Below are 12,683 nucleotides of genomic sequence, written 5' to 3' on the forward strand. Positions count from 1 at the left end.
CACAAAGGAATACTACTCAGCCATAAAAAAGAGGAAAATCTTGCCATTTTCCAATGGATGGACCTAGAGGGTATTATGCTAAGTGAAATGTCAGATGAAGAAAGACAAATGTATGATTTCACTTATATGTGAAATATAAATAAAAAGTAAACTAACAAAACAGAAACAAAAACTCATAGAGAACAGAGTGGTGGGTCTCAGATGGGAAGTGGGTTGGGGGAGGGCAAATGAGATGAAGGGGATCAACTATATGGTGATGAATAGTAGTAAGTAGACTTACACTGGTAAATACTATGTAGTATATACAAATGTCAATTTATGATGTACATCTAAAATGCATATAATCTTATATATCAATTTTACTGCAATAAAAAGTTTTTTAGAAGATAGAGCTTATTTTATCTTAGAATAGTAAAATATTTCCATTAAATTTTTAAAATCCAGGAAAACAAATAAATTTCTAATAGATGATGTCACTCTAGTCACGATACTCTATTCAAGGGTAATTTATTTTCCTAAGAGATGATTGCAAATTAGAAATTTTTGTCTTATTTATTATAAATATGAATAATATTTGTGGGTTTTCAAATTCATAAGGATTTCTAGAATTCACACTAGAATGAAATATGTCCAAAAATTTAGTATAAGAAATAGATATATGAAATTTTCATATTCAATTATTTTATTTGTACTATTGTTCCAGTTATTGATTTATTATCTTTTAGTTCCAAATTCACTCTGTTAGACTGCTCTGTGAAAATGGTACTTGATCTTTTAAATATCTGTTTCCTGTCCCAGCTGGAAAAAAGCTTTCACAACAGAGGGGCTAATTTGCATTTCCCTAATAGCTAGTGATGCTGAGTATCTTTTTATATATTTGTTGGCCATTTATATGTCCTTTAGGGAGAAGTGTCTGTTCAGCTCCTCTGCTCATTTTTTGATTGGATCATTTGTTTTGTTGTTGTTGTTGTTGTTGTTGTTGTTGAGTCGTATGAGTTCTTTGTATATTTTGGATATTAGGTCCATAGCAGAGGTGTTGCTTGCAAATATATTTTCTCATTCGGATGGTTGTCCCTTTACCTTGTTGAAGATTTCTTTTGCTGAGCAGAAGCTTTTTAGTTTGATGTAGTCCTATTCATTTATTTTAGCTTTTACTTCCCTTGCTTTTGAGGTCAAATTCATAAAATCCTCTTTAAGTTCAAGGTCCTTGAGTTTAGTTCCTAAGCAAATCTAAACCACCATGAGATACTATCTCATACCTGTTAGAGTAGATATCATCAACAGGACAAGTAATAACAAATGTTGGAGAGGATGTGGAGAATAAGGAACCCTTGTACACTGTTGGTGGGACTGCAAATTGGTACAGCCACTATGGAAAACAGTATGGAGGTTCTTTAAAAAACTAAGAATTGATCTACCATATGATCCAGCAATCCCTCTACTGGGTTTTTACCCCAAAGTCTTGAAAATCCATATCCAAAAAGATATTTGCACATTAATGTTCATAGCATTATTCACAGTGGCCAGGACATGGAAGTAACCGAAGTGTTCTACTATAGGTGATTGGATAACGAAGTTGTGGTACATGTATACAGTGGAATATTACTCAGCCATAAGAAGAGATGAAATACTGTGTCGGAAGCCAGCCGACAAAGTAATTGAGGGTACCCGAAAGGGGGAGCGGGGACTGAGGAAAAGAAAGAAGACAGACAGAATTGCAGGAGGGAGCACAGATTCAAGCTGTGTCTCTGAGTTTATTTAGAACTAGAACACCCTACTTACAGCATTGCAGAGAGAAAACAGCAGTCAAGACCCAAGGTCAACCAAATTACTTATCTTGTAGAACAATGAGGTTCTCACAACTCAGAACTCTCTGCTAAACTGTAGCAAAGAATTTGCAGTGATTGCTATGTGAACAGTTGCCTCCCAGTTTTTCTCAGTGCTTTACAATCTCAGCTTCTTACATTGTTGCCAAGTACACAAATATCCTTGTTCCTTGTTGTGCGATTTCACATGTCCATAAGTGACTCCCCACAATACTGACATTTGCGACAACATGGATAGACCTTGAGATAACCATGCTAAGTGAAATAAGCCAGACAGAAAAGTTGAAAGTCATGTGATATCACTAACATGTGGGATATAAACCTAAAAGCAACAAATGAGCAGGACGAACAAACAGAGACACATGGACTATAGGCTAGTGGTTACCAGAGGACTATAGACTAGTGGTTACTAGTGGAGTGAGGGAGTGAGGAAGTAGATGGAGTAAAGGGAGTTTAGGGGGAGAGTGAAGTGGGTAAAGGGGATCAAATATATGGTAGCAGAAGGAAACTAGACTTTGGGTGGTAAACACATAATAGCATATATAGATGTCAAATGATAATGTATGCCTGAAAATTATATAATTTATTAATCAATGTTACCCCAATAAACTTAATTTAAAAAAATAATAATAATAAAAATAAAAGAAGAAGGGGCTGAAAAGGCATTCAAAGAGGAAGGTGTTTTTCTTCCCAGTTTAGGTCTTCTCACTTATAGCAAAAGACTCCCACAACCACTTATACCTCTTCACTGCCCATTCCAGGACAGGCAGGAGCAGGACTAAGCAGCCATCAGTTTTCCCAGCTCCCAGCCCCCTGCCTAGGCAGTTTGGTAGCAGTCTCTTCAGCCCCTTCAATGTTCTAAGGTTCTCCACTTCTCAGCTTCTGCTGAGCGTTCAGCTGTTGGGCATCCACCAAGATCTGAATGTCAACTTAGGGGAAGCAGGAGTCTTTCGTGGGCATTCTGTCTCAGCCCTAGGCTTAGTGACTGTTGTTTCTATATTTAGAGTTTTCTTTACTTCTTACTAGCCAATCCCTCCTTACTCTAATCATCCATACAATTAATAATTCTTTATATTAAACTTCCCTGTTTGAATAACTGTGTGGTTTCTCTCTCTTGATTGGACATTAACTTATATGAGTATGGATAAGGGCACACAAAATCCATGGCCAAATTTCTGTTTATTGATCTTATATGATAAGCATAAATTTGACTGTTTCTTAATATCTAGCATCATTATAGTTGTGAGTCTCATCATTATTATATTTTGTATTAACTAACATTAACCTGTCACTGTTTTAATACATTCATATGTGTATCAGGTCAGTTAATTTTTATCAAAAAAAAAGATGATGTTATTCCTATATTTAATAGATGAGTTAACTGATAGCAGATAAAGTAAATATCTCATCCAAGCTTATACAACTCAATTAAGTGGCAAAGCTGAGATTTACATACGGTGAGTCTGTCTCCAGATTCAAGTTATCAACACTATACTATACTGAATTAAGGTTTCCTTGCATTCAAACTGTGCATCTTTCAAACGAGAACATATTTGTATGGATAACACAGGTAAATGTTGCTTAATCGTCTCTCTATGGAGACCTATCTTGGATTATTTCTACACTAGCCAAGAAGAACAGTGAAGGCTTAGCAAACTGCTATATAAATTTCAATTGCTGTTAATTATAGGTCCAGATCATGTTTAAACCTGCATTTATTATAAGCATTTAACCAGAAACATTAAGTTTGCCAGAGTAATAAATGATCCTGCTGTCATTATATCTTAATTGAATTTTTATCCAAAATTATCTCAATTATTTGTTTTACTTTTAAATGTGTATTTGTATTATTTTCCTGACACTGGAAAAAATTCAGTGTATTCAAATTCCACAAGTCACATACTCAACTCATTGAGTAGCAAGTTCTTATTGTTCTGCATTTTCATTTCTGACACTACTTTTTACTATTTGATTTTTGTATAACTAAATATATGTCTTCTGCCTTACTTTAATATATAAGCTATATAAGCTATTTGTGAGGAAGAGCCATGTCTGTCTTATTCTTATTTAAAGCTTAGCACAGAGCCTGTTTATGTTGAATGAATAAATGAATGCATAATGAAAAATAAAACAATTCTCCCAGTTTTATTTTTCCAGTTAAAACCTTTAAATATGGAATAGTTTTTGTTGTTGTTGTTGTTGTTGTTTTCTTTATTTGTGGGAAGGAGGATCTGTTTTTATATGTATGTCATTTAAACCACACTGAGTTTTTAGTCTTTTCCTCTTTACCAAGATATATCAACACCATTTTCTTAAAGCAAATTTTTATTTTTCAAATAAGCTACTCCCTATATTTGATAGGTACTGTAGAGTTTGTGCTCACTAAGAGCCGTTGATGGCTTCTTTAATCTATAGCTTCTAACTCTATAGATGAGAAAGTAGAATGAAGTAGCACAATACATTGCATTTTCTAGATGTCACTGCCTGGAATTATGTGTTCCTTTTAATGATGCTATGGTGAGGAACTGTAATGAAAAGTATAATTTTGAGCCTGTTAATGTGGCATGTTGCATAATGAGAAAGAAAAGTGGCAGTTGTTCAGAGATATGTTGGTGGAGCCTTCCTACGGAAATGTAACAAAGAATACTGAGGGTGAGCTAGAGGATATTTTGAGCTCTGCTCTCATCTCTTTTTATTTGTTTTTTCTCCAGTTCTATGTTTTAATTAAAAGAGTAAATTGAAACAGCCTGAATCTTTTAGCACCAATGTTCTCAAGAGATGTTACATAGCCAATTGGGTTAAGAATCAGGCATCTGCAATATAATTTTCAGCCAACTAGTCAATGACTAGCACTCTGGTCCTAAATAAATCTCATAATCCCTTTGTAATGGTTTCAATACTGGCAAAGAGTAATGGCAATTTTGTCGACTCACAGTTCCACTTACTATGAATAAGATGGCTCTAAGGCAGCACTCATGACCAGTAGCTACTGGACTCGCTCCCAGACCAGATATACAAAAGAAAAGAAGGTGACATATCTTGATAATTTACTTCAAATCATAATATGAGGAAGTTATTAATATTTAGAGCAGATAGAAACATTTAATTAAAGAATAATGAATATTCAATATCTAGTTTGTACAGTAGACTTATATGTATAAATGAAAATACATTAATTATTTTAGCAAACCATTTCATTGACATTGTTCACTTTCAATTACTGATTTCTATATATGCAGTTGTGAAATTTATAATTTCAGATATGAATGTAGCTTAGAACATCAGGTGGGATTTTGATTTAGACAGTTCATGACTTTCATAAAGTTTGAGTTACAGACATATCTTTCTTTAATGGACTCACGGGTCCAAAAGAAACAAAACAAACAATTGGAAAAGAAACTTCTATCAAAATAAAGCAAAAAATAAAAAAATAAAAAATCTGATAGATAAAAGCAACAAAATATTTCTTTATTCTTATTCTCAGTAAGAGAAGTAAGAAAAGTACCTGGAAATCAATGCTTTTAAGCAGTCAACTTTTTGCCCCCCAAGAATAAGTAGCTAGCTACTGCTATCCAGACATGCATGAAATGCAGATCTTAAGAGTTTCTTCCTTTGGAACCTTGTCTAGGAGAATGGGGACTGTGCTATTTTTTCCTGTGCTTCTGTTTGAATGAGTGTTGTTTTTTCATTTGCATACTGATTTACATGTCTATCTATAACACCTCTATGCACTAGCCTCTTTTCTTTAGCCAAGGGCCTGTTATTTAGTTGTCTACTTAGTTAACTTATGAAAATAGGATGAAAAATATTTGCTTAAATGAGTCCCTTATCATGTTGCTTAAATATTTATTCTTCAATTATGTAGTTTAGGAAGAATGATATAAAACCTTGTTCAAACAGATTTGCTGCCCTAAAATGAAAAGCCATGTATTTTAGCAAGATAAAAGGCAGATAAGAAGAGGGTGGGAGGTAGTTTACATGTACACTTATAATAAAACAAGTTTATAATAACATCAATAAAACAGAAGCACAAAATATTCTTATATGATGAACATAATAAATAATGAAAACAACCCTACCGAAGTAGTTTTCTTTGCAATTTTATAAATAATTTTGGAGTCTGATGACATTGCAATTGATAACTTAATAAAATATTTTGAAGGTATATATTTAACTTAAATGTATTATTTTAACAAAAAAATCTTTCTATATAAATGCACATTTTTCATCAAGATTTTTATAGGGAAATAATTCCTTTTAAAATGCATTATATAATAACAGTTGTTTGGCAAAATTCTGACAGAAAACATATCAACAATGCATCTGCTATTTTCATCCCTTTTTTATTTCTTTAGAGATGATCAAGAAATTAAAGACACATGAAATTATCTGTGTATAGGATTTTTATATTTTTAAATTTTTCATTAAGTATGTAGCATATATTGCTAATTTAAAAGACTTTCAAGTTTTTCTAAATAGTTCAACAATTATTTTATGAAAACATACTCTTTCTTCAAAAGTCATAATTTATGTAATAATTAATCACAATTTTATAACATGTAATGAAGTAACAATCACAAATAAAACTAACAAGCGATTTGAGAGCAGACATTTAAAAAATTCACACCTAAACTATGGGATTAGAAGAGAGCATTGAGTAGCCCACTACATGTGGGTCTTTGTGGTTCATGAACATAACTCACTATATTTAAACAGAGGATGAGCGTGTCTTAGCTCAGTAGTCTGATACAGGGAAGTGTATTCTTCCACATATTAGTGAACAAATTTATTAAAAAAATACCATGCCAATGTGATAAAAGTCTATACATTAACTAGGAAAAAGTTATTAATACTTAATAACTAAACTTCTGTGATAAATATTTGGTAAAGAAGCAATTTATCTTCACAGAAGTAAAATAATTAAAACATTGCTAATATCCATGCTAGCAAGAAAACAAGGTACACTCAACAAGTATTAAATAGTACTTACAGTTTTTCATGGCATTAAAGAAACTAACACATTTAATACATTTTAAAAAAAATATCTGATTTTTCTGAACAATTTGGAGGGATGTAAATTTTTTAATGTTCTTCAAAGTGTTACTAACCATTCTATTTAGGAAATATGTTAAAAAATAAAAAGGGAGCTTCCGGTTAAGATGGCAGAGTATATAAAAGCTGTGCTTGCCTCCTCCTATGACCACATCATATTATAAGTAACCTATACAAAAATCAACATTGAGAAACTTCTGAAGACTAGTCGAACAAAAGTTCTATACCTAAGACTATATAGAAGCAGCTCCATTGAGAATGGTAGGAGAGGTAGAGAACAAAAGAAGCTGGTCCCAACACCATGTGTAGTAGTTAAAGAAGGAGACAAATATCTCAGCTGTAGAGGTCCTCTTAGAAAAGTGAGGGGTCCCAGGCCCACACCAGGCCTCCCAGCCCAGGAGTCCAGTGCTGGGAAAAGAAATCTCCACAACTTTCAGTTGTGAAAACCAGAGGAGATTATGGCTGAGTAAATGGAGCGTGGTTTGAGTCCCAGGTGTTCCTCTTAGAGGGCCCGTGCAGGAACTTACTTCACTGATGAATTCAATCACTCTGAGCTCAGCGTTGGAGCAGCAACACATAAGATGGCAGGGACGTACGGGGAAGAGCTAAGTTGTCTGGCTTTAGGATGAGGGTTTGAGAGGCAGCTTTCATTCAGACAGGAGTGATCCCTCCCACCACCTAGCCTGCATGTGCTGGCAGACACCTTAGTTGAGTCTCTATCAACCTAAATAACACCTCTCACCCTGCCTTGATGACTCTTGAGACTGTGCCCCACCGAACTTGTAGAGCCACTCAAGCCACTTCCAGTGTGTTTTTCATACAAACTGCTTACTTTGGTTCATACCGCAAATTTTCCTAAAATCTCTCAAAAGTTTACAAACCCTAAAAAGCAGCATCTGGCGTCAGTGTGTCCCATACCAATTGCAAAGCAGCCCCAAGCTCAACACTAGCAACAACTAGCCTCAGTTTACAGCTTAGCTTCTATCAGACACCTCCAAACTCAGCACAAGTGGCAACCATCTGCAGATCACATTGTAGCTACTATAGAGTGGCCCCAGCAGGACAGAAGCAGTGCCTAAACTTGGCCTGCACCAGAGTCCTTACCCAGAGGCTCCAGAACCAACACACCCAGCGGCCAGGTTCAAACCACACGAGAGCAATGCCCAGACACCTCCATAAAGCGACACAACCAAAAAGCAGAATCAAAAGGCACCAGAGCCCCCACTAAAACAAATCTTACCATGTAGAGTCAGCCCCTGCACAACAAACAGCTCCTTCACTATAGTCACAGCCCATCCTCACAATCAATCAGCCAGAGGTTAAATCCCTCCTATTGACATGCAAACAGCAATCAAGCTTCAACTACAACAGAAGGGCACACACAACACACACAAGAAAAGTATCTGAAGCATCTGGCTCAAATGACCAGGAAAAATGTACTACTGGGCCCCACAAGACACCTACTGCATAAGGCCACTCTACCAAGACTGGGAGATGTTGCAACTCTACATGATTCATGGAAACAAACACAGGGAGGCAGCCAAAATGAGGGAAACAAAGAAACATGTCCCAAATGAAAGAACAGAACAAAATTAAGTTAAAAAAAAAAAAATGAAGACAAGCAATCTATCACATGCAGAGTTTAAAACACTGGTTATAAGGATGCTCAATGATCTAGGTGAAAACTTCAACAAAGAGATAGAAAATGTAACAATAGAGATTAAAAAATTAGAAATAAAGAGTACAAAAATGGGAATGAAAAATACATTAGAAGGAATCAACAGCAGATTAGATGAAGCAGAGATCAAATCAGTGATTTGGAAGGCAAGGCAGTGGAAAAGGCCCAATCAGAACAGTAAAAAAAGAGGAAAAAAAAGAAAAGAAAGAAAATGAAGATACTGTGAGAAGCCTCTGGGCCAACATCAATCATATCAACATTTGTATTATAAGGGTATCAGAAGGAAAAGAGAGAGAGTAAGGAAATTAAAACATATTTGAAAAAATAACAACAGAAAACTTTCCTAACCTGTTTAAGGAAATAAACAAACAGGCTCAGGAAATGCAGAGTCCCAAAGAAGATGAACCTCAATAGGCCCATACCAAGACACATCATCATTAAAATGGCAAAAGTTAAAGACAAAGAGAGAATCTGAAAAGCAGAAACAGAAGAGCAGTTATCTACAAATGAGCTCCCATAAGTTCAACAGAAACCCTTCCAAGCCAAAAGGGATTTGCACAAAATATTCAAAGTGATGAAAACAAAGATATACAGACAAGATTACTCTACACAGCAAACCCATCATTTAGAATCATAAAACAAATAAAGAGCTTCTTAGACACACACACACACAAAAAATTAAGTTCATCACCACCAAAACAGTATTATAAAAAATGTTAAAGAGATTTCTTGAAGAAGAAAAAAAAAGATCAAAATATAAATAATAAAATGGCAATAACTACCAATAACTACATATCTACCAAGTACTTTAAATCTAAATGAATTAAATGTTCCAATCAAAAGACATAGAGTGGCTGAGTAGATAAGAAAACAGGACCCTTACATACACTACCTACACAGACATCAGATTGAAAGACAAACAGTCTGAAAGGAAAGGGATGAAAAACATATTTCATGAAAATGGAAACAAATAAACAAAAAGCTGAAGTAGCTATACTTATAACCAGACAAAATAGACTTTAAAAGAAATGGTATAACAAGAGACAAAGAAGGACTCAGCAACACTACTTCTGAGTATTTATCTGAAGAAACCCAAAACCTTAATTCGAAAAAAAATGCATTCATGTGTTCATTGCAGCATTCTTTACAATAGCCAAGATATGGAAGCACCCTAAGTGCCCATTAATAGATGAGTTGATAAAGAAGAAATGGTACATATGCAATGGAATAGTACTCAGACATTAAAAAAATTAAATCTTACCATCTGCAACAATATAGATGGACCCAGAAGGTATTATCCTAAGTGAAATAAGATGAAAAAAGATGAATACCATACTATTTCACTAAAATGTAGACTCTAAAAAATAAATTAAACAAACAACACAGAAACGAACTCACAGAGAACATTTTGATAGTTGCCAGATAGGAGGGAGCTTGGGGGATCTGGGTGAAAGTGGAGGCAGGATTAAGAAGTACAAATGTAAGTTACAAATAGTCATGGGGATTTAATTGTAGCATAAGGAATAGAGTCAATAATATTGTAATAACTATGTATGATGTCAAATGGGTACTAGATTTACTAGAGGGATCACTTTGTAAGTTATATAAATGTCACCAATCACTATGTTGCATACCTTAAACTAATATAATATTGTATGCTCTCATAAATTATAAATAAAAAATATATTTAAAAAATAAGTAAAATTAAAAATAAGAGGAAAAAAGAAAGAAAATTAAATACGCATTATAATATTATCCCAGATAATGAATAGATTGCATTTAAAAAAATTTATTATATTAAACAAAACTGAATTGTTTTTGATGGAATACCTAAACATATACACTAACACATCTTGAAATTATTAAAATGTTGAATATAATGTTAGACATAATATGCAAAATTTATTTAATTTAGTTGGGACGTGAACACTGACAAATTGACTGACTAGAAAATAGTAGAATGTTTAATGATAAATAGCAATGTGTTAAATTTATGAGGGAGCCTCTAGCTGAGTGCCACAGAATTTTTAATGTTTTTATATATATTAAAAAATTCTCATGTGATGCAGAAGAGAATTAACAAAATAATAATTACAAATAAATATTAAACCTTCAACTTTGTGGGGATTTTTAATGTACTATATATAAAAATTCATAAAATTTTGGGGTATATTCAAGTTTACATAATTTAATTTATGATTTCTCCTTTTCTTTCTCTTCTTTTAGACATTTAAAACTATCAGGAAAATTCTATTCCAATTTAAATTTTTATTGAAATGTACAAAGGAAATTTTACAATAAATTGACCTTCACAATCCATCCATATTTTTACCAATAAAAACTTCAATTTAAATAATTATAATTTTATACTGTTATTTATCTTGTATTAGCGGTCAAGAAAAGAAACATAACAAAGAAAATATGTTTTAAACCTACAAGTACATATGCAAAAGTAATTATACTTAAACATATATATTAATTATTATCTCAAACATCTATGTCTATTTTGAATAGATTATAAGAAAAAAATACATCATTTTCCATTATCAAAGGACTAAATATCATTTGTTAAGTGATAAAATCATGCTATGTTTATTCTTTCTAATATTATTTTTTTAATTTTTCTTTAAAAATGTTACTTTTTCATCGGATTAAAAATAGATTTATCTCAGCCATAAGAAGAGACGAAATACTGACATTTGCAACAACATGGATGGACCTTGAAATAATCATACTAAATGAAATAAACCAGGCAGAAAAGGTTGACAATCACATGATATCAATTATACGTGGGATATAAACCTAAAAACAACAAATGAACAGGACAAACAGAAATTCATGGACATGGACAATAGACTTGTGGTTACCAGAGGGGAGAGAGGATGGGGGAAGGGGAAAAATTAAAATTAAAATTAAAAAATAATAATTAAAAAAATGTAAAAAGATAGATTTATCTATTGCATAGATTATTTTTGTTTTGTTTTCTTGTACCTCAGAATCTTTCATTTTTGGTTTTCTATTTCATAATTTTTATTCTTATTATTATTCTTTAGTTACTTTTGATTCATTTTAATTTTTATTAAATTATTCTGTAGAACATGTTTGTTATTGATTGAATGTTTGTATCCCCACCAAAATTTATATGTTGAAACCCCATTCTACAGTGTGATGATATTGGGAAGAGGAGGGGTTTTGGGTAGGTAATAACGATCAGATGAAGTGATGAGGGTGGAGCTCTCATGAATGGGATTAGCGTTCTAATAGGAGTCATGAGAGAGCTTGCATCCTCTCACTGCTCTCCACCATGTAGATGCAATGAGAAATTGGTAGTCTGTAACCAGGAAGAAGGTTCTCACTAGCATCAAGCATGCTGACATCTTTATCTGAGATTTCTAGCCTCTAGAACTGTAAGAAATAAATTCCTGTTGTTTACTAGCCACCGAGTCTATGTTACTTTGTTATATCAGCCTGAGCTAAGACAATGTTGTACATTTGTTTTCAATATAATATTTATAAAAAAATACTTTTGAGACTTTAATAATATTGTTAATTAATACTCTAGATTTATCCCTCTTGCTTTGATACATATTATTACCATTCAGTTCTAAATATTTTGTAATTTTCAGTGAGATTTACTTTCTACTATTGAGTTATATCGGGCTTCATTACAAAAATATCAACACATTTATAATTTATATTGTCATATTTATTTCTAATTAATCTATAGTATTATTTCAAAAAACAGCATGCTTTTTGCTGGTATTATGAATTCTAAAACTTGAGATTTCTTTGTATCTATATTATCAAATTAATTAAATTTGTATGTACTTAAAAATAAACTTTATCAGTTATATATATATATATGTATATATACATTCAGTTAACATTTTGTTTATATAATCTTGGTCCCTGATATTTTCTGCTTGAACTATATGTAGCTTTTTATTACTATTTCCATAGGGAATTCATTCCACTCATATTTAGTACAGTAAGCATAAATGGTTATTGAATCAGATTTTATTATTAACTACTGTATTTAATTTGTTCTCCTTCATTTCCTTTTCCTTTTTTTATTGTCTTTTTAAGTTTTTGTTTATTCCTTTTGTTCCTATTTTTTTGTTTTAGAT

The sequence above is a fragment of the Pteropus alecto genome, unplaced genomic scaffold (assembly GCF_000325575.1).
Source record: "Pteropus alecto unplaced genomic scaffold, ASM32557v1 scaffold104, whole genome shotgun sequence".
Lineage (NCBI taxonomy): Eukaryota > Metazoa > Chordata > Mammalia > Chiroptera > Pteropodidae > Pteropus > Pteropus alecto.